Below are 20649 nucleotides of genomic sequence, written 5' to 3' on the forward strand. Positions count from 1 at the left end.
AATAAACATGGTTGCTCTAGTGACGTTTCCGGTGACATCATAACCACCCAACTGTATTTGACACAACATACTGGAAGGTGTTGAAAGCGAATCTTTGACAGTGTGACAGAGTGTTAATCACATGACGTGGTAACTAGGTGAAGCAGTTTATTTTTACAGCTCATTGTTCTTCGCAATTTTGGTCAGACGATCATAACATTGGCTTAAGTGTTGTCTTTTCATTGTGGAAAGAATTTTAAATGACTGATGTTATGAAAGAGACTGTGTTTAACGACGAAAATTTTAATTCATACTTACTAACCATCGTCATAAAGTGTTCCAACATCATTTCCGCCATGTTTTGGGCATGACAGTACGTCGCAGCAAGCCGTCTTCTGACAAATATTTCTATTTCCTACTCCATGGTTTGTTCCTTCTGTTCCTCCAGCCCCACCCCCCCCCCCTTCCCGGCTACTCACATCCCACTCTGTTTATGTAGCACAGACCTTACAGCATTCAGAAACCCACATACCCAATCACACCAGCAACACTCTTAGACGCCATTTTTGTTTAAGTAGTAATTTTTTTAATACAATGTGGTTAATTTATTTCTTTAACAAATAGCACTTAATATAAGCTACATTTTTGCGTCACTCCATTTGAATTAAACAATGCATTAATTTTAAATAGGTAATTGCAGCAACTTAAATAATATAATCAACAGTTGCTTTTTACCTGAAAAAATATATATACATTTACGTCTGCACTGTGTTCAAGCGATAGCCAAATTTTATGTTAGTCTGTAAAAAGAGGTTTTTGCGAACAAATACATTTAATCAAAGTGACAGTTGCTCTCCTTAAAGACTTTAGATGGAGAAAGTAACAGAACGCACGTGATAGCTGCGTAGGAAACTAATTTGGAAACCCAATATTGGAGTTTTTGTTTCCCTGAAGAACAATTGAAAATAGCTGTCGTCAAGTAGTGGGTATGTAGGTATTTGCACTTTGTTTCGATTATGAAGTGGGATGACACAAACAGAATAACAAACTTTGATGAACTGTACGTAATTGATGAAACAAATTGTCACATTTAAGTGACTGATATTGAATTTATGGTTGCAAACCTATTTGTATCTCAATGCTTAGCCCCTTTTTGGAGAGGCTAGAGAAGGTATTCAATTCCCATGGCAGATTTTTAATGCTAAATTTTATAATTTTTTTTATATTTCTTAAAATTGTAAAACTTTAAAATGGCTTCATAAATGAAAACTATTTTACCTGCACCAACCACGTGAGAGGAACCAACACAAGCTGCAGCTTCTTCTAAAGAATAAAATTAAGTCAGAAATTTTATTCACATCTGACTACCCTCTGGATAAATTCATCTCACTGCTACTGTACACGTCCCTGGGGTAATTTTTTGATTCGTTAGTTGGTAAAAAGGATTTTTAATTAATTTTACATGAAAGGCTTATGAGCTCTTTCGAAAGCCATGCACAGTTATTTTTCTTTTCGTCTCTGCGGTATTCTTTCATCAAGTGTTATATGTACATTACCTTTTATTCTTACACCGATTATGTTATACTGTATACGTGCTAGACATAAAAAAAAAGACCGCGTGTAACTCAGTACACGTGAGAGAAGTGAAACTATGTGACAATTCAAACCTCGAGTCGTAAGTATACCGTAAGGAGTAAAATGGCATATATATATACATATATACATATATACATAATGTTACGATCGCGCTTGGCTGCAGTGCTTGGCATCGCCGCGCTCGTTCGGCCTGTCTGCGCCCCCTTCCACCTGCATCCTCTCCCTGGTATCTCGTGTCATACTATCGCGCGACATCCTGACCGTCGCAGCGCGCACCTGCCTCAGATCGGGTTACTTAAAAGAGGCCGCACTGCGGAATAAAATGACTCAGACGCCTTTATCGGCGTTCTTAGAGCAGCCACCGCGTCCTTCGAGGACTCACGACGCGTTTCTGGGCATTTCGACGGCGAAGGTCGCGAGATATCTCGGAGACATGCCCGATTGTTCTGGATGGGAACCCAAGGGCTATTTAAGGAGGTTGGGCCGACCTTCGAGTCAGTCAGTCAGTCAGAGACTGAGTGGGAGTCCTCCCGCGGCGGAGTTTCCGGGCGATATAGTGGCGAAGTCCTTGGACGAAGGTTCCAGGGCAGGGAGTGAGTGAGTTCAGTGGAGTCGGGAGTTTCCGGGCGATAGAGTCGCGGGCGCGGCGGAGTCCCGAGTGAAGTGGCGAGCGAGTCGTCGAGTTGGATCTCGGCGAAGGGTGTGACGGCGGCGGCGGAGTGCAGCGACAGAGTCCCGCGGTGGAGACCCACGAGGGGTGCTGCGACGAGAGTTGCGCCGGAAGTGCGGCCCAGCGAGGTGTGTGAAACGAGTGACTGGGGAATTGACATTTCTTTACGTGTAATTAATTATCTGCCAATTTAGAAGATTATTTGTAAGTGACAAGTAGTAGTAATAAATAAAACTGTGTGTGATAAAAATCTTTAATTGGGCTATCCTGTACGAACCCGCAGGGAAATCGTAACATTTTGGTGTCAGAAGTGGGATAGCCCTAATTAATAGATTTAGGATTCAGTTAGAGTATTAGAATAAAAGTTAAGGATAGAATTTAGTTTACGAGAATATAGTTAGTGTTTAGAACTTTAGTGAATTTGAAATTTTCTAGAGTTAGTTTGAGTATACTGTAGTCAGTGTTAGTTTTGAATGTAATAGAGTTATTGTTAGTTAAATTAGAAGGTTCGGCTAGGTCATTTAAAATTAAGAACAGTATTAGAAAAAAATTTATTTAGGCTTGTAGTATATGTGGACAAGAAAGATGGCTGCCGATGAGCTTAAGAATGTCCTGGCATTCTTGGCCGAACTGAAGAGTGGCCAGGAAGAAATGAAGAATGAAATGAAGAGTAATAGGGAAGAAATGAAGAATGAAATGAAGAGTAACAGGGAAGAAATAAAGAATGGCCAGGAGAAAATGGAGAATAGGCTGGACGAGATGAAGAGTAGCCAGGAGAAAATGGAGAATAGGCTGGACGAGATGAAGAGTAGCCAGGAAGAAATGAAGAATGAAATGAAGAGTGGCCAGGAAGAAATGAAGAATAAAATTGATAATTGCCAAGAAGAGATGAAAAAGAAGATCGATGAAACCAGCAACCAGTTGGAAGGCAAAGTACAGTGTTTAGAGCAACATGTGGCAGAACATGAAGAACTAGTAGCACAACAGCTGGCCCAACTCGAGCACACCACAGAACAGCGAATATCAGCGGTAACCGAAGAATGGCGCCGGATGCTCAAGGATGCTACATGTGCTACGAAACGAAGCAGTTATTCTGGAGATGTGAAGGTGGAAGGCGCAACCTGTCATTCAAAGTTCAAGCCACCCACCTTCGATGGCCAAACCTCGTGGGCTGTCTACAGAAGACAGTTTGAGGCAGCTTCTGAGGTAAATGGCTGGGACGAGGAGGAGAAGGCTACAGCACTCGTCCTGGCCCTGCGAGGACCTCCACTCGAGCTGCTTCAGACCATACCAGTACCAGAGCAGAAGAACTATGCGGTACTGGTGGAAGCTCTCGAGTTAAGGTATGGCGACCGACACATGGGCGAGGTATACAGAACAGCCCTGAAGACACGTCAGCAGTGGCCCTCAGAAACATTCCAGGAATTCGAGGCAGACATCGAGCGTCTTGTGTACCTCGCTTATCCAGATGCACCAACAGAATTTCGACAACAGCTGGCAACCAGTGCATTTATAGACGAGATCAGAGATGCAGAAGTACAGCAGACTCTTCGTTTGGCCCGGCACAAGAAGAGCTGCGATGCCTTGGTCCATGCCTTGGAAATTGAAGCGGCACGCAGTGCTTCAAGAAACACCAGCATTAGGACAAGGAGAACTGGACTGGAGCCATATACTGAAGGAAATGCCAGAAACAACACTAATGAAGGAGATATCATCAGGGCATTGAAGAAGTTGCTAAATGATTCTCCGGGTACCCAGGCCCGAAGAGTAGGATGCCCACGGTGCTTTGTCTGCCAAGAATTAGGACACATCCAGCGGGAATGCCCGACACACAAGAAGACATCACAGAAAGAAGACAAGCGAGAAGAACAGGGAAACGGGCAGTAGCTGGTGTGAGGGGGCACACGCCAGCTCTACGGAAAATGGTAGCCCCTAGGGTTTTCCCAGTATCCTTACTTCGCAGAGGTCAGGACAGTTTGTTGCTTAATGGATGGATCAATGGTAGACAGTGTTTACTCACTGTTGACACAGGGGCATCAGTGTCTATCATCCGCTCAGACCTTGTGAGTAGGGACAAACTGAAGAGAACACCCATTCCATACAAGCTTAAAACAGCCACTGGGGACACTGCACCAGTGCATGGATGGTTGGAATCGGAAGTAAGGATTGGGACTTGGACATTACCACAGAAATTTCTTGTTGCCGATATCACTGATGAAGTAATTCTAGGAGTGGACATAATGAATCAGTATGGATTTGTTATTGACATGGAGGGACAGGTACTGCGTATAAAAGGGGAAGAGGTGGCTTTGTTTACCCCTGATCAATTGGAAGTTCCTGTAATGCAGGTAGTAGTTAGCGAATCTGTGTCAATTCCAGCAAACCATGAGCAGATTGTAGCTGCTAGAATAATGGGAGACCCTAGGGGCAACATGAGCTACCTGATTGAGCCGGATATGACTTTAGGATTGGAGAAGCTCCTGATTGCTCGAAGCATTGCTAAGGTCGGCGAGGTTGTACCAGTCAGGGTAGCCAACCTTGATTCGCGAACGAGGGTTCTGAAACAGGGAGACCCAATAGCTAGCTGTGAACCAGTCTCTTGGGTAGGCCTGTATGAGTCTTCTTCACCTAGCATACATACCGAGCAGAGACTTAATCCTAATTTAGAACAGTTATTGGAGCGAAGCCAAGATAATATGACAAGTGAAGAGATGGAAGAAGTTACTTCTTTCCTGTTGAGAAATCAAGATGTTTTTTCCTTAGGGGACACTGACCTTGGAAGAACCAGCATCGTGTATCACCGCATTAACACTGGCGATACCGAACCAATCCGACAAGCACCACGGCGACTTCCTCTAGCGAAACAAGAAGAGGCAGAGAAGATGATTGCAAGTATGATGGAGGGTGGTGTCATAGAGCCTTCTGCAAGTCCTTGGGCTTCCCCAGTCGTTCTGGTAGCGAAGAAGGATGGCCAACTGAGGTTCTGTGTGGATTACCGGAAGCTGAATGATGTCACCAAAAAGGACAGCTACCCCCTCCCACGTATCGATGACACACTTGACACACTCTCTGGCACCAGATGGTTCTCTACGCTGGACCTAAAGAGTGGTTACTGGCAAGTGGAGCTGCACCCCGAGGATAAAGAGAAGACTGCTTTCTCGACAGGAAGTGGGCTGTTTCAGTTTACTGTGTTACCATTCGGATTATGTAATGCACCCGCAACCTTTGAGAGATTGATGGAACTTGTGCTGCATGGCTTGACTTGGAAAACATGTCTAGTGTACCTGGACGACATTATTGTGGTGGGAAATACTGTAAAGGAGCATTTAAAGAACCTCCAGGACGTATTTGACAGGCTTCGCCATGCACAGCTCAAGTTAAGTCCAAAGAAGTGCTTCTTGTTTCAACACGAGGTAACATTCCTCGGACATATTGTATCACAGGTTGGGGTCCGAACAGACCCTGAGAAGATCCGGTCTGTAAAGGAGTGGCCACGGCCTGAAAACAAGCATGATGTAAGGAGCTTCTTGGGTCTCTGTACCTACTATAGGAGGTTTGTACCTGGGTTCGCAGCCATTGCAAAGCCTCTGCATGAGCTGACTGAGGAAAGGAGGCAATTTCTGTGGACGCCAACATGCGAGACTTCCTTTCAAGACCTGAAGAAAGCCCTGTGTACAAGCCCTATTCTCGCCTATCCCCGTCAACATGGAGACTATATCCTTGACACAGATGCAAGTGGAAGGGGGTTGGGAGCTGTACTTTCCCAAGTCCAGGATGGGAATGAAAGAGTCATAGCATACTACAGTAAAGTTTTGTCTAAGCCTGAAAGTAACTATTGTGTCACAAGAAGAGAACTTCTGGCTCTAGTAAAATCCTTCCGACATTTCCACAAATATCTGTATGGTAGGAGATTCCTTTTACGAACTGACCATGCTGCACTTAAGTGGCTGTTACAGTTCAAGAATCCAGAGGGACAACTTGCTAGGTGGATTGAACAGATACAGCAATATGATTGTAAGATTGAACACAGGAAGGGCCGAATTCATAGCAATGCCGATGCTCTTTCTCGAAGACCTTGCAAGGTAGACTGCAACCACTGCAAAAGAGCAGAGAAAAATGAGGGAATCGAAGATATTCGGCGAACTACTATAACAAACGGTGAAGACAAATGGGACAATGCCAGCTTGAAATCGGCTCAGCATCAAGACCCTGACCTGGGACCCATTATAAGCTGGATGGAAAAGGGTACTGGACGTCCATCATGGCAGGAGGTATCTAGTGACCGAAAGGAAGTGAAGGCTTATTGGGCACAATGGGATTCTTTAAGGCTTGTGGATGGGCTGCTCATGAGGGCATGGGAAAGTCCAAATGGAAAAGTAGTTAAGATGCAACTATTACTTCCAAAGAGTCTAGTAGCAGAGGTTTTAAAAGAAATCCACAATGGTACTTCTGGCGGACACCTAGGAGTTAACAAAACTCTGGGTAAGACCCGCCTACGCTACTATTGGTTGAAATGTCGCCAGGATGTGGAGGCATGGTGTAGAAAATGCGAAACATGCTCGGCTAGGAAAAGACCACAACATTGTAGTCGCGGAAAAATGCAAGCCTATAATGTGGGAGCTCCATTTGAAAGGATAGCAATCGACATCGCTGGGCCATTCCCCAAGACTAAAGATGGTAACCGGTATATTCTGGTAGTGATGGATTACTTCAGTAAGTGGCCAGAGGCTTATGCACTTCCCAACCAGGAGGCTACCACCATTGCAGATACACTAGTCAACAACTTCATTTGTAGATTTGGGGTACCAATGGAGCTTCACTCAGACCAAGGCCGCAACTTCGAGTCCACAGTGTTTCAGGAGGTGTGCCGGTTACTAGGCATAAATAAAACCAGGACTACAGCCCTACATCCTCAGTCGGATGGCATGGTGGAAAGGTTCAACCGAACTCTAGAGGAACACCTTGCCAAGGTCGTGGCCGAACATCAGCAAGATTGGGATCAACATATTCAGTTATTCCTGATGGCTTATAGGGCCGCCATTCATGACTCGACTGGGCAGACTCCTGCAAGTATTGTATTTGGACAGGAGTTGAGGCTACCCTGTGACATCAAGTTCGGTCATCCTCACCAAGAGTCGACCAGCACTACCGACTATGTCAATCGCTTGGAGGAACGAATGACATTTATACATGACGAAGCCCGTAGGAACCTCCGAATAGCGACAAACCGAATGAAGACAAGGTACGACATGAAGGCTAACTCGGCAGGATACCACGAAGGCGATTTAGTGTGGCTGTATAACCCTCAGCGAAGGAAGGGCAGGTGTCCTAAGCTTCAGACAGCATGGGAAGGCCCGTATGAAGTATTGAAACGGTTAAATGATGTGGTGTACCGTATCCAGAGGGGGAAAAGAGGACGAATGAAAGTGGTGCATCTAGACCGATTGAAGGGATATGCGGGAAGAAATGAATTACCTGTTCGGGACGAACAGGTTTAAGGAGGGGGCAATGTTACGATCGCGCTTGGCTGCAGTGCTTGGCATCGCCGCGCTCGTTCGGCCTGTCTGCGCCCCCTTCCACCTGCATCCTCTCCCTGGTATCTCGTGTCATACTATCGCGCGACATCCTGACCGTCGCAGCGCGCACCTGCCTCAGATCGGGTTACTTAAAAGAGGCCGCACTGCGGAATAAAATGACTCAGACGCCTTTATCGGCGTTCTTAGAGCAGCCACCGCGTCCTTCGAGGACTCACGACGCGTTTCTGGGCATTTCGACGGCGAAGGTCGCGAGATATCTCGGAGACATGCCCGATTGTTCTGGATGGGAACCCAAGGGCTATTTAAGGAGGTTGGGCCGACCTTCGAGTCAGTCAGTCAGTCAGAGACTGAGTGGGAGTCCTCCCGCGGCGGAGTTTCCGGGCGATATAGTGGCGAAGTCCTTGGACGAAGGTTCCAGGGCAGGGAGTGAGTGAGTTCAGTGGAGTCGGGAGTTTCCGGGCGATAGAGTCGCGGGCGCGGCGGAGTCCCGAGTGAAGTGGCGAGCGAGTCGTCGAGTTGGATCTCGGCGAAGGGTGTGACGGCGGCGGCGGAGTGCAGCGACAGAGTCCCGCGGCGGAGACCCACGAGGGGTGCTGCGACGAGAGTTGCGCCGGAAGTGCGGCCCAGCGAGGTGTGTGAAACGAGTGACTGGGGAATTGACATTTCTTTACGTGTAATTAATTATCTGCCAATTTAGAAGATTATTTGTAAGTGACAAGTAGTAGTAATAAATAAAACTGTGTGTGATAAAAATCTTTAATTGGGCTATCCTGTACGAACCCGCAGGGAAATCGTAACAATATATATAACGAACACAAATTAAAAAAAAATAAGTCTGGTTTTTTTTGCATTCACTTCTTTTTCAAGTGTTTATGAATCCTAACCTATTAGTTTTGTATTTATTATAAATTTTATTTAAATAAATATAAATTATTAACCTAAATTTATTACTCTCTTCAAAATAACAACTTAGGTTATCAATAATTATTAATCAATAAAAATTAATTTAATATCAGTAAATATTACTTAGCTACTGTTGAAATTCTCACACCATAAAGAAAAACTCTGCGCGTTACTATTTCTTTAAACAATTCTGCCATTTGGAAAACGCCAAATCTCTGAACGAAATATGAAATACGTAACAGCTAGCGCTATCTATGTGGAAAATGCAAGTACTGTCTCAACAGCACGCTCTACGCTGCTGGTTGAACAAGGAGGAACGCGAGCTCGCTGGTAGCAAATATAAAATTCAAGGCACTCACAGCGGACTATGGGATACCTATATCCATTTTCTGAAACAAACTCATGCGCACACTCACTGTGTTATTCTTTCGTTCATCTATCTCTCTCGGTTCTATTGTTTTGTGAGGGACGAATTATCGCACAATGAGGAGAATGAAAACGAGCCCAGCAACGTTTATAGCTGAAATACCTTTTATTTGTCATGTACGCGTCAGAAACGATTTTAAACAATTTTTCACAAAAACGTTGCATTAAAAATTTGGCCTTGAAATGTTACTCGCGCCCAAAGAATTTTCACTTCAAAAAATATTATTAAATATATTTTGTCAGATTTAGTTTATGATAACGGACTGAAAGAAATTTAGCTAAAAATAGTTTCAACACGAAACGTTTAGTAGGAATTCGAGATAAGAAAATACATTTCCCGCTTTAATGCCAAATTGACAGGAGGCAAACATTCATTGTTTTATTTACTGTATTTGCCATCATGGGCCATTACTTTTACCCTATCTTATTTTTAAAAAAAATTATATCAACGAGAAAACCTTATAAATGGTTAAGATAGTTTATTCAATAGTTTTATAGATAGTTTATGTTAACTTATCCTCATAAAACCTACAAAATCTAGAAACAAATATTTTTATTTTTTACTCATATTGATTTGAATGATTTAATAACGATATAACTATTTTTAAAATTAAGAACACGTTTTTGACAATTCTTAGCACAATTTGCCGCCAAAGTCACGGCCAAAATGAAAGTACAGATGCTTGTACTTTTCGCATCAGTTGAATCTAAATGGACGTTGGTCAACGCTATAAACGAAATAAAATAACAAAATACAAATCACGATCAAATAAAAATACTAAAATCAAAAAAAAGGTTGACCAGACCTAGGAATAAACAAAAATAAATAAAACATCTGTCATAGAGACGCCAAGGTATTGGTATAGGGAAAAAAACGCAGAATAGGATTATAAATTAATATCAGTGCCTTGCGTTGCAGACTCGAGAACTGTCCCGCTGTGTCCGACTAGACTATAGTATTGTTACGATTTATAATGTTTTCAGAACTGGTTCCGTAAGCGATAGCCCAATTAAGTTTTATTACAATTTTAGTAATTACTAATATTTTCAATACTAATATATCATTGTATTTCAAAATGTTCGATCACAAATCACTAGCACTTAAAAAAGTTTATTCTCAAGTCACTCAATGTCTGTCGAGTTCCGCAGTTCGCACTCCTCACTGGAGCTGGGCTCAACAGTGGTTTGCCCCTAACCATGCACCTGTCCACACACCCGCCGTCTTGCGCCACTCAGTGGAACTCCGGACTTGTGCGGGACTCGCTCGAAACTCGCCACTCACGCGGCATTCCGCCGAAACTCTCGCGGATCTCGTCGTGGGACTCTCGCCGCACTCCTCGCGAAACTGCCGTGGAGGCCGGCGTCACTGCTTAAGTACCTCAGAGGCGCTCTTCTCGAACCGACTAGATTGGCCGTGACGAGTCACGTCATCCCGGGCCGAACCGACGCCCGAAACATCAAGAAAGGCGGTGTTTATTCTCGCTACTCCACGCGGTGGCCCGCGGAACTCCCCAAGGCCGCTCAGCGATAGATACCAGCGCCGAGGCCGGACTATGCGCGTGGAGCGGAGGTGTGAAAGGGATAGCAACGACCCTTGCAATCCGGCCAGGCACGCGTGGCATGCCTAACGTCAATGGATGGCGCGTGACAACAGTGGCCGTGCGGGGCCGCTAGCCAGCTCCGAACCTAGAGCGCGTCGCGGTCCTGTCTGCGTTCGTAACGGTATGAATGAGGCCTGACGATAGTGGTGTAACAACCACGAACTCTCCGATAAAACCCATCGGCTTACGGTATTTTCTCTCTTTCGAGTGGGTAGTATGATCATACTACTTTATTATTATCGCAGTATATTTTTAGTTAAGTCTCATTAATACACTATATTCCACAGGAAATATAACAATCACAAAAGTTAGTTTGTTTGACAGTGCTATTGCTATAGTTTAAGTATACGATGGAAAATAAATTCACCAAAAACCTATATTTATAATACTGAATGCTAGATGTTTGGGGAAACTGAAATTATTTTTGTAAACTGTGAAATAAAACATTGATTTAACATTTAAATTAAAAAAGATAATCTTCTTGTAGAAAAAAAATTCTAAAAAATACTAGAGAAACAAAACTAGTAAAACTATTCAGGTATAGATTGCTAAAATGTTTTACCTGAAAATTTTTTGTTTTCTGTTTTCAGTAAGAATCTTACTTTAATAATGGTATTAAATGATAAAGGTAGTAAAATAAAACTAACAATTAACCCTCCATTATCCAACCCTTTCCTCGTTGGCCATGCTAAGTTAAATGTTATGTTTTGTGCATAGGCGTGCCCAGACATTTCCGTTAGGGGGGGCCCTACTAAATTTTTTAATCAGAAGCTGAATTTAGAATGTTAAATAGCCTAAATACATTCACTCATTGCCGTGTTTCTATTTTTGTGCAGTATCAACGAGATATGTTTACTAGTTAATATTTATATCCGTATAATTTGAAAAATCTTGAAAATATGTTTTTTTTTTTCATAGACAATGTTTAAAGGGTACTTACACATTTTTCCCTCTCGAATTTTCCAATAGCTTGGTCCAGATTTACCTTGAAATGAACTTATTTTTAGTGTATGCAAACACAGCAATTCAGACAACAGAACTTTAACAAACCTCTAAAAAATTTTTTTTCCTTGTCCATTTTAAAGGACCTCGTGTTTTAAATAAACTAAGGCGGCTGTATTTCCATAACGATAAAATGTTTAAAAATATTGTTAATGAGCACGCTACAACACTGAAAAACAGTATGAGTGTCACAGTACCAGGAATATACGAATATTAACGAACGCATTAGAGAAAATGCCGATCTGAGTGATTACATTAGGGGGGGCCATGGCCCACCTGGCCCCCCCTGTAGGCACGCCTATGGTTTTGTGACGAGGTTTTCGAGTTCGTTCAACACTATTTCCCCCCCTTTTTTTCCTTTTGGCCAACCTTGCGTCGTCGTCCCCCCCCCCCCCCCCCCCCCCCTTTTTCTGCCTGGAATGGTACAGCTCATGAGCTGTGACACGTTGCCAAGTTACAGTTTCCTTTCACCTAAAGCCTTCACCGACCTTTTCGTAGCCGTTTGGTTACAGCGATCACCAAACTGAAAGCTGGAAAATCCGCAGGGCCTGATGGTATTCACTCGATCATGGTGAATCTCTTCTAAGAAATGTTGTCATCTATCTGACAAAGTTACTGAATTTGTGCTTCATGATAGCTACCTTCTCATCACCCTGACGACACTCAATTATTGTACAAATAGCAAAAACGTCTCCACCTCAATCCTCTCCTAACTGCTTATAGGCCAATTTCATTGCTGTATAGGAGGACATCATCTTGGAACGTATCAATAAACATCTAATAACTGAACATATTTTTCCAAATTTCCAGTTTGGTTTCATACGTCCAGTTTCTGCACTCCATGCCATTGCTGATAAAATTACCGCTGGTTTTAATGCACATCTTCATTCTATTCTCATTCTTCTGGATCTAAAAAAGAGCTTTTGATTCTGTTCACCAATCTGCACTCCTTCACAAAATTCATCTAACTGGCATGCATCCGGTTCTGGTCACTCTCATCTAAAGTTTCAGTTCTGACAGCACTTTTGCTGTGCGTGTGGATTATCAATTGTCTGTTATTAAAAATGCAGTGACGGGTGTACATCAGGGTGCCGTACTCAGCCCAACGCTGTTTTCAATATTCATTGTGGACGTACCCGCCCCACCTAGAACATCAATAGTATTATATGGTAATGACACTTCTCTTCTACTTCAAGGGGAAGAGGCTTAGTCTTTGAAGTTCATGCCCAGTCAGCATTTAACCAGGTTTGTGCGTATTTCTTCAGGTTGGGAGACATGTTTGCAACTAAACGTCGGAAAAGTCCACCACCGCCATTAACACTGATGGGAAAAATACTACCATATAAGAACACTGTCTAGTATTTAGGTGTGATTATAGACCATACGATGACTTTGAAAACGCACGTCACGACATCGGTGCATAAAACGAAAACTGTAGGGCCTACATCGTATATTGCGTCCTTTACTTCTTGCTTCCTGCCCTGTTGCAGAGTGAATACGACCTTATATTTACACAACTTATGTGTTGCCAGCGTCTTCAAAATAAAAATTTTGTAATCTAAAATGTTTTTAAGTATTTTTACGAGTTTATAGAAAAAACGAAATTCACCTTTTAAAAAAGTCTGTTATGTAAATGAGTTGTGAATATTTTTTGTAATTTTGAAGTTCCTAATTTCTTTACTAAGTATGTTTTTTTTTGACGTGATAACGTCTAATAAATCGATAAACGCCGGCTGCACGCACGAAAACCTGTCCCGTAACGCACATTGACCCACTACAATGTGTCCCGTTACGCTCATTGTACGTTTGCGCCGCATGTATCTCTCTTCCACTCGATTGGAACAACCAACGATTTGACTTTTCAATCATGTTTTGGTCGTTTGAATTATTATTATTATTATTTAATTTAACGATCGTCCACCGATTTTCAGCACAATCGGTACGGTTATTTAAAAGTAATGTTGAATTTTCAAATACGTTTTTGTACTAACAATGGTGTTTTACAGTTACACATAATAATTCAAATTACACCCGGGATCTTTTGCACAATGTTTTAAAAAATATTGTAACGCATTATAAATAAGTTTGGTGTATTTGGGATGCGTATTTGCTATAAAATCGTATTATAAAAACAAAATGATATTATTCCCCTACAGTGCTTTCATCTACGGCGACGGACGTGAACCAAACGAATCGCGCTATCTAGCCGCTTCCGCGGCAACCAGGCACTCGTTAATACATATTTTCCTTTGTTTATCGCGAGGGGCGTTATTAATAATGAATCATAAATAAAATTTCGTGCCCGGGGCCACAATTGCATATCATTTTGAGCACTGGAAGACATAAAAACGTAAAATATTCTCGACGAATTTTAATCTCGGCCCCAGCGCACCATGAGCGTCTGGGTTGGAGATTAAAGCCGAAATTTTTTTTAAACTTACTAATACTTATTTTATTAACTGCAAGGGCATTTTTATTACATTCTATGTTTAATTTCACGACGAACAAACTTCGTCGTCAAATGTGTAACTGCGAAAAAGCGTCAAACATTCTCGACGATCTTGAAGTTAAATAGCAAACATGTATAAAAGTTATAGGTAAAATAATCTCTTCGTTAAAGTAATAAACAAATTTGAATTAATGAGTGCAAATAAAAGTAAATTTATCAATTAAATTGTAGATTTTATTTCACTCCTTTGTATCCATACAAAATAGTGATAATTCAATAAAAAAGATTCATTTTTATTCATAAAAGTAAGCAATCATTTCATCAATGTTTTATTATGACGTCACTTTAAACTATCGTCCGTAAACCAACTTTACTGACAACCAGTTTTTTTATTAGATCTTTTTATAGTTATATATTTGACGTTATTAGTTCTCCATAATTGTAGCTAAAGTTGAATATTTATTAACTATAGCTTTTTATTAACCACGGCAAATAAAATTCCTTGCTGCACCAATATTTTTTTCGTAATTTTTTTTCTTCAGAAGACCACGGCGATTGAGTCGTCAGAGCATTCGTCCTTCAGTATAATGACCCGGGTCACACCTCCGGAGGGCTCAAAACTAAAATTTCCTACACTGAAAATTGTTTGTAAATAGAAAATAAATAATCATGTAAAATTACGATATTTGTAAATGTGTGCATTTAGATAAAAACAACCGTACCACTATAAAAAAGTGTTCGCAGTAATACTGGGTTTGGATTCTTACCCTGTCTTTAATGCTTTGTGTTGATCCAGTACCTCCAAAAGTTAAAGCAATTTGTAAATCGTTCGAATCATTGAATTTTTTTTTTCCGTTTTTAAAAAAATTTTGCTTGAATAAAACATCAATTAAAATGTAAAATTACACGCCAATTTTCAAAAAAAAAAACTCTCAGTTTTATTTCGAAAAAACGTATGTCATATATGCAAAAATAACCATAGCCATGTGTTGTACAAAGTTACAAAATTTTATTGTGGTATTACAAACTAAATTTTGGTATTTGGTCTCCAAAGGAATCTTTTGTAAAAGTACAATAAATATTTTTTCTATGTATAAGTGTTCTCTAAAGTATTCCCCCTATTTTCCCTTTCCCCTGCCGGATCAGGTCCGTCTCATCATTCGCTCTCGACACACGTCTCGTGAACTGCGTGCGGACGAGACGTTAAGGGGCATAAGCGCGACGCTCGATGATGCTTCTAGCGCGGTGTCGCCTTTAAGTGCAAGGCTCTGAGCTGGCGCGCAGTCTTCACGTCGTGCGTAGGACAACTATTTGTATTCGAGCGGTGGCCGTAACATTATTTGGTGGATAAATGAAGATAAATGTGTAATGCAAGTCCCGTAAGTGCTTTCAAGAATTTGTAAAGTCATTTTACTCGTAAAGATTACACTGAACACACGTCTTTTAGCCATTATCACTCTTCCAAAGTTCCAATTTAAAAACTTAATCCGGAAACAAAACTACTTATCGGCCCTTCAGCGAATTGAATGTTTTTCGTAAACAGAACCCACTCGGGTAACTTGAGTAGTTTTTTAAATCGCGCAGATTTTTCCTAATGCTCTGCGCACCATGTGTGTGTCCAGGTAGGCGATTCATTTTTTGAATTTATTCTGGGTTCGGCCTTGCTCGGTTGCAACCGCCACACTTGCAGGGCCTGTACGACTAGTTCGATCCAGTTGCAGTCAGGTCTATCGTGAGCTTATAGCTGTGCAGTTTTGGATAAATTTTGAATTTTCAAAAATAAATAAATACTCGTTTGAGGCGCTTTCAAATTCAAGTATGATCCAGCTCTTGATTTTTTAAGTATTCGTTGTTCAAGAGAAAAATAAATATAGCAGCTTAACTTCACGTCGTCCACCAGCTGATTAGAGACAATGTACGCCTACAGGCATACAGAATTTACATTTTATTTGTATTTGTAGTTAAGCACCAGTATGAATGTCTTATAACCGAAATACAATCTGAATGGCTTAAATTTATTCCTCTTGAATAAAAACCATATCTTTGCAAAGCTCTATTTTAATTGTTTTACTTGAAGTGAATTTTAAATTTAGGAATAACGTCGCTTGATATATAGTAAAACAATAATTACATCAAATCCATAATTCCTCATATTTTTAAATTCAAACAAATCCTTTACGACAAATGGTGATTATGCCAATTTAAGTAACTATTCAGGTCGCATATCGACTGACTTGACTTGTAATATTAATTCCTCAGTTTCAGATAAACCAATTTTCTTCGTGCACAGGCAGTCATCTTTCTCTTTTCACTGTGGGGGGGGGGATCGACGATGGCCTTAGGCCGTAAACCACGATCCCACGGGGAAACTATAAAATCAGGGCTGACGGGTAGCGATTCGAACCCGAGCTCTCTGGATTTGCGAGTCCAGTGCACACGGTGTACAACCACCGTAACATAACTCCCTCCAATTTTTACAAACACCACCTGCAAGGGGAAAAAAAAGAAAGTCATGAATGAAATTAGTACTAGGTATATGTCCTGATGGCATGCAACACTCGGCAGACTCGCTCCCGGCCTTCGAGTCCCGCAGCCCGCGACGTGCCTGCAGCTGCCGGGGATCTGCGTTCCCACGCGCTCGTCGAGTTATCTCCCCGGCGCGAACTGGAGCGCTTCGGGAGGCAATCAGTAATTGAAAGACGCCTAATTCCGCCGGTGGATTGGGATTGCGAGGAGGGAAGGGGGATGAGGGTACTGATGAAAGGACCTCATTTCGATGGCGGCGGCGCCAGACCTCCCCGCCGGCTGTGTTTCCCCCTGATTGTGAGGGGCGGACGGCGGAGGGATGCTGCGGAGTCGCAGCGTCTCGTGGAACCCCGCGGGCGAGAGAGACCAGTCGGCGTTGCCTTTCAACATCCTCCCCCTCACCATCCCTCCTCCCGCCTAGCAAAATTCGCATTCGTTTCTCGGACCAAAAGTCTGTAATTTATTTTTTTTTTCTCTGCTGAAGGAGAACATTCGTGTGCGGTTTCTAATTACGTTACGGGAAACTTTTCCGTTTTTTTTTCCTTCAACGAAAGCAATCAAAACGACAGAAAAAAAAATTAGATAAGAAGTTTGGACTTAGATTCAGACTGTATTTCTAAATTCCCAAAATACCTACTTCGTATAAGGCCCTGTCCCTCTCGCTATGTTGGTGATTTTCGTTTCCTTATCAACTAAGGATTATTTTTTTCCTGGTTGGTTGTTTAGGATGAATTTGTTTGTTCTTGTCTCTATATGTGCTGACCGACGGCTAAAAGGTGCTCTTGTACTTCGTTTTTTTTTGTTTTTTTCACGCTATATACTTTTCGGTCTGGTTGCGGAATAATTGTGAGGATATTCGTGTCGTGAGCCTTGTGCACGGACTCAGATCAGTTGCTTAATGAAGCAACCCCCCAGCAGACTTTCGCCTGACTGACAAGGGGTTATCATCATCGCCCGTGAGGGCCGAGGGGCCCGAATGCCGCAACTTGGCATCGAACCCCGCGACCCTTTAGGAGTACCAGGTCGCGTTCTGCCACCCATAACCTACCTTGTGCACGGCATGAAGCTGGTTTTTTATACTCAAGGGTGCAACTGCTCAACGTTTAGCGAACAGCTGATATAAACCTCTACGATACCTGCTCTTACACAGAGGCTAGCCTATGTCAAACACGAAAAATCCATGATTTTTTTTTCAGCAAAAGTAAAGCGTGTATTTTAATTACTGAATTGACGTGTTGGTTTTTACGTTGTGTTGTAGCAGCGTTTCGTTTCGTCAATGCGAAACAAGACGATACCGTTTGCAAACTTTGCCTCCAGATATGCATTGGATTTTATTTTCTAACTGTAAAATGGCATGAAATTGATTCTATTGATAAACATTTGCGTGATTTTAAACCGCTATCAGATAACAATTAAATAATATTTGGTGAGAAACATTGAATTTTATATTTTTTATTTATACATTTATTAAGCGCCGGCCAACATTGTCCAAAATTGACTTGTGCTATACAAATATAAAACAAATAAGACTACAAATACAAACATAGAAAGAAATAAGGAAAACATGAAAGATGTAACATAAATTGCAAAAGCGCTTTCGTGTTTAAGTAACAAGGAAATACCTTAATTTATAGCAAGAAAAGAAAAATAAATAGCCAACATGGTGTGTAATACCAAGCCTTAAGTAAACTTATGAATGAACAATGCTGTTTGATTGCGTTCTTAAACTTAATCAGCATGTGCCTAGTGGCGTGATTTTTGGTACATTTAATTGATTGAACCTTGAAAACCAAGCAGTCAACCCTGCTTCATTGCAGTCAATTTTGGACTGATTTGCTGATTTTTGTGGCTAAATTTTACAGTCCTGATTATTCTTACCCATTTTAATTAAAAGGGGCTATAGTTCGGGCAGAAATACTCCGTGTATTTCACTCCATCATCTCAAGAGCAGATATCAGTTTTTCTTACAATAAAAATCATCTCAGTGTTCAAGGGTCAAAATAAGGCTGACGTACTTATGTAAAACATCACGTGATTTAAAATATAATTAATGATAAGTTGTACCTTCAGTTTTTCACGAGTAGAACAGTTAAAGATACAAGAAAGTATACACTATTTTTCAGTTTTCAAGAGTGACATTTTCCCTTTTTGTGAAGCTCTTTTTTTTTATATCCAGAAAATAAACTGATTGAAAGGTTGCACGGTAATTAGCATACGCATATATAAAATAACGAGTCACATTTTTTTTCAGTTGACTAGTATTGCATCGTGCATGTTTCAAAAAAGTCGATGTCAAAGAACCTTGAAAAAAAATGTGAGCTATTCTTTCAGTGCTCGCCAGTCATGTGTAAACATCTAACCTCGGTAACGAGCAAACTCATGTGTTCTCATGTTGTTCATATTGCAAAAAACTTATAATAGGAAACTCGTACACGAAATTTCACGTAGAATTCTTTAAAATAATGCCGAGCGTGATAAATAAACTGATAAATAAAATAGTCGTTTTTCAAATACCAAAATTTCTGGATCCGAATCACACACATCCTCTCTGCGCCCACCGCTATAATTCGCTGTCTGAGTCGTAAACGTTGCTTACCACCATCGAACGCAGATACAAATTAGCAGTACAAAACAATCGGAAATTACTATTAGAAGCAGCTTCGATAAAAAAAAAACCTGGTTTGGACATGATTTTTGACAAAGAATTTTATTAAAATACTGCTCATCTTGTTGAAATTCACTAAACAGTTATACTATAAAGTTTCCGCACATATTTGAAGTTATAGTTCTATGGTATTACTAAAATATTAACGTGAAACCTCTTTAAACACATATTATAACACTAAGTATAACTGTATAAATTAAATTTTGCCTAAGCGACTGCAATCAGTCTGTAAATACTTCATACAAACTAACCTTTAGCTTATTGAGCTGATTCAACATTGTTTAAATTATATTATAAAAACTACCTTGACGAGATTTGAAACATGCCCCCTGGATGTTACCAAGCGCGCGCTCTACGGTTGCACGTCAGTACGTTTGGTATGTCCCCTCATGCTTACGAAAATTACTATATACAGGTTTATGTTGCTTTACGTGGGTCTAGTGCCACATTTACGTTCTATCGACGTCCGTTCCATTTTCACGCAATACTCCTACCAAATGCCGTATACCAAGGGCTAAGATGTTTACACATCAAAAATTTGGAATTCGTAAAATTAATATTGAGAGACGCTGCGCGTTTAGTACCTACTTGTGAAAAACAAAAACTAATTTTTGCCTTCATTAAAGGTAAGCTCTGCCACGTGGAGATGGCTGGCATGTCTCTCTCTATCTCCATCTCATCTACGCAGATGATCCGGGGGTTGAAATCTGAGCACACAGTCACTTGACACGAGGCAAAGGACGAGTGTCTGTGAGAGGGGGAAAGAGGGAGAGAGGGTGCTACTACTCTCGGGATGGTTGCCAACCCAGGGAGCTTACACAACCTCCCCCGCCCCTCCCTCCACCAGTGTCATCACTCTCCAGCCGAGTCACGCACGTGTCGCGTGTTTGAATAACAACCCCTCGCTCGCATGCCGTTCCCTGGAGCGGGTCACGGGGGTTCGTTCTCTTCCTGCCCCTCCTCCCTAGTCCCTTTCCCGCCTTACTCCGCGGCGCCCGCTTTGTGCGATTCTGTTATCTTTATACCGGGGGTGTTTTCCTTTTTTTCTTTCTTTTTTTTTTCCAACCCTCTCCTGCTTCTGGGTTTTCTGCGCCGCCGGTCGCGATGAACAAAACATGTTGTCACCCCAGCCCCCGGCAGAGGCAGGGGGTCTGAGGCGCGCTCCCGTGGTAATATTCTCATCTGCGGGCTCGAGATAAACCTGGCATCTCTCGCCCCGCCGCGCCGTAGTCGCCTGCGCGGATCTCGCTTCTGTTCTCCAGCCACGTGCGATTACATTGCAGATGTTTCATTCC

The sequence above is a fragment of the Bacillus rossius genome, chromosome 1 (assembly GCF_032445375.1).
Source record: "Bacillus rossius redtenbacheri isolate Brsri chromosome 1, Brsri_v3, whole genome shotgun sequence".
Classification (NCBI taxonomy): Eukaryota; Metazoa; Arthropoda; class Insecta; order Phasmatodea; family Bacillidae; genus Bacillus; species Bacillus rossius.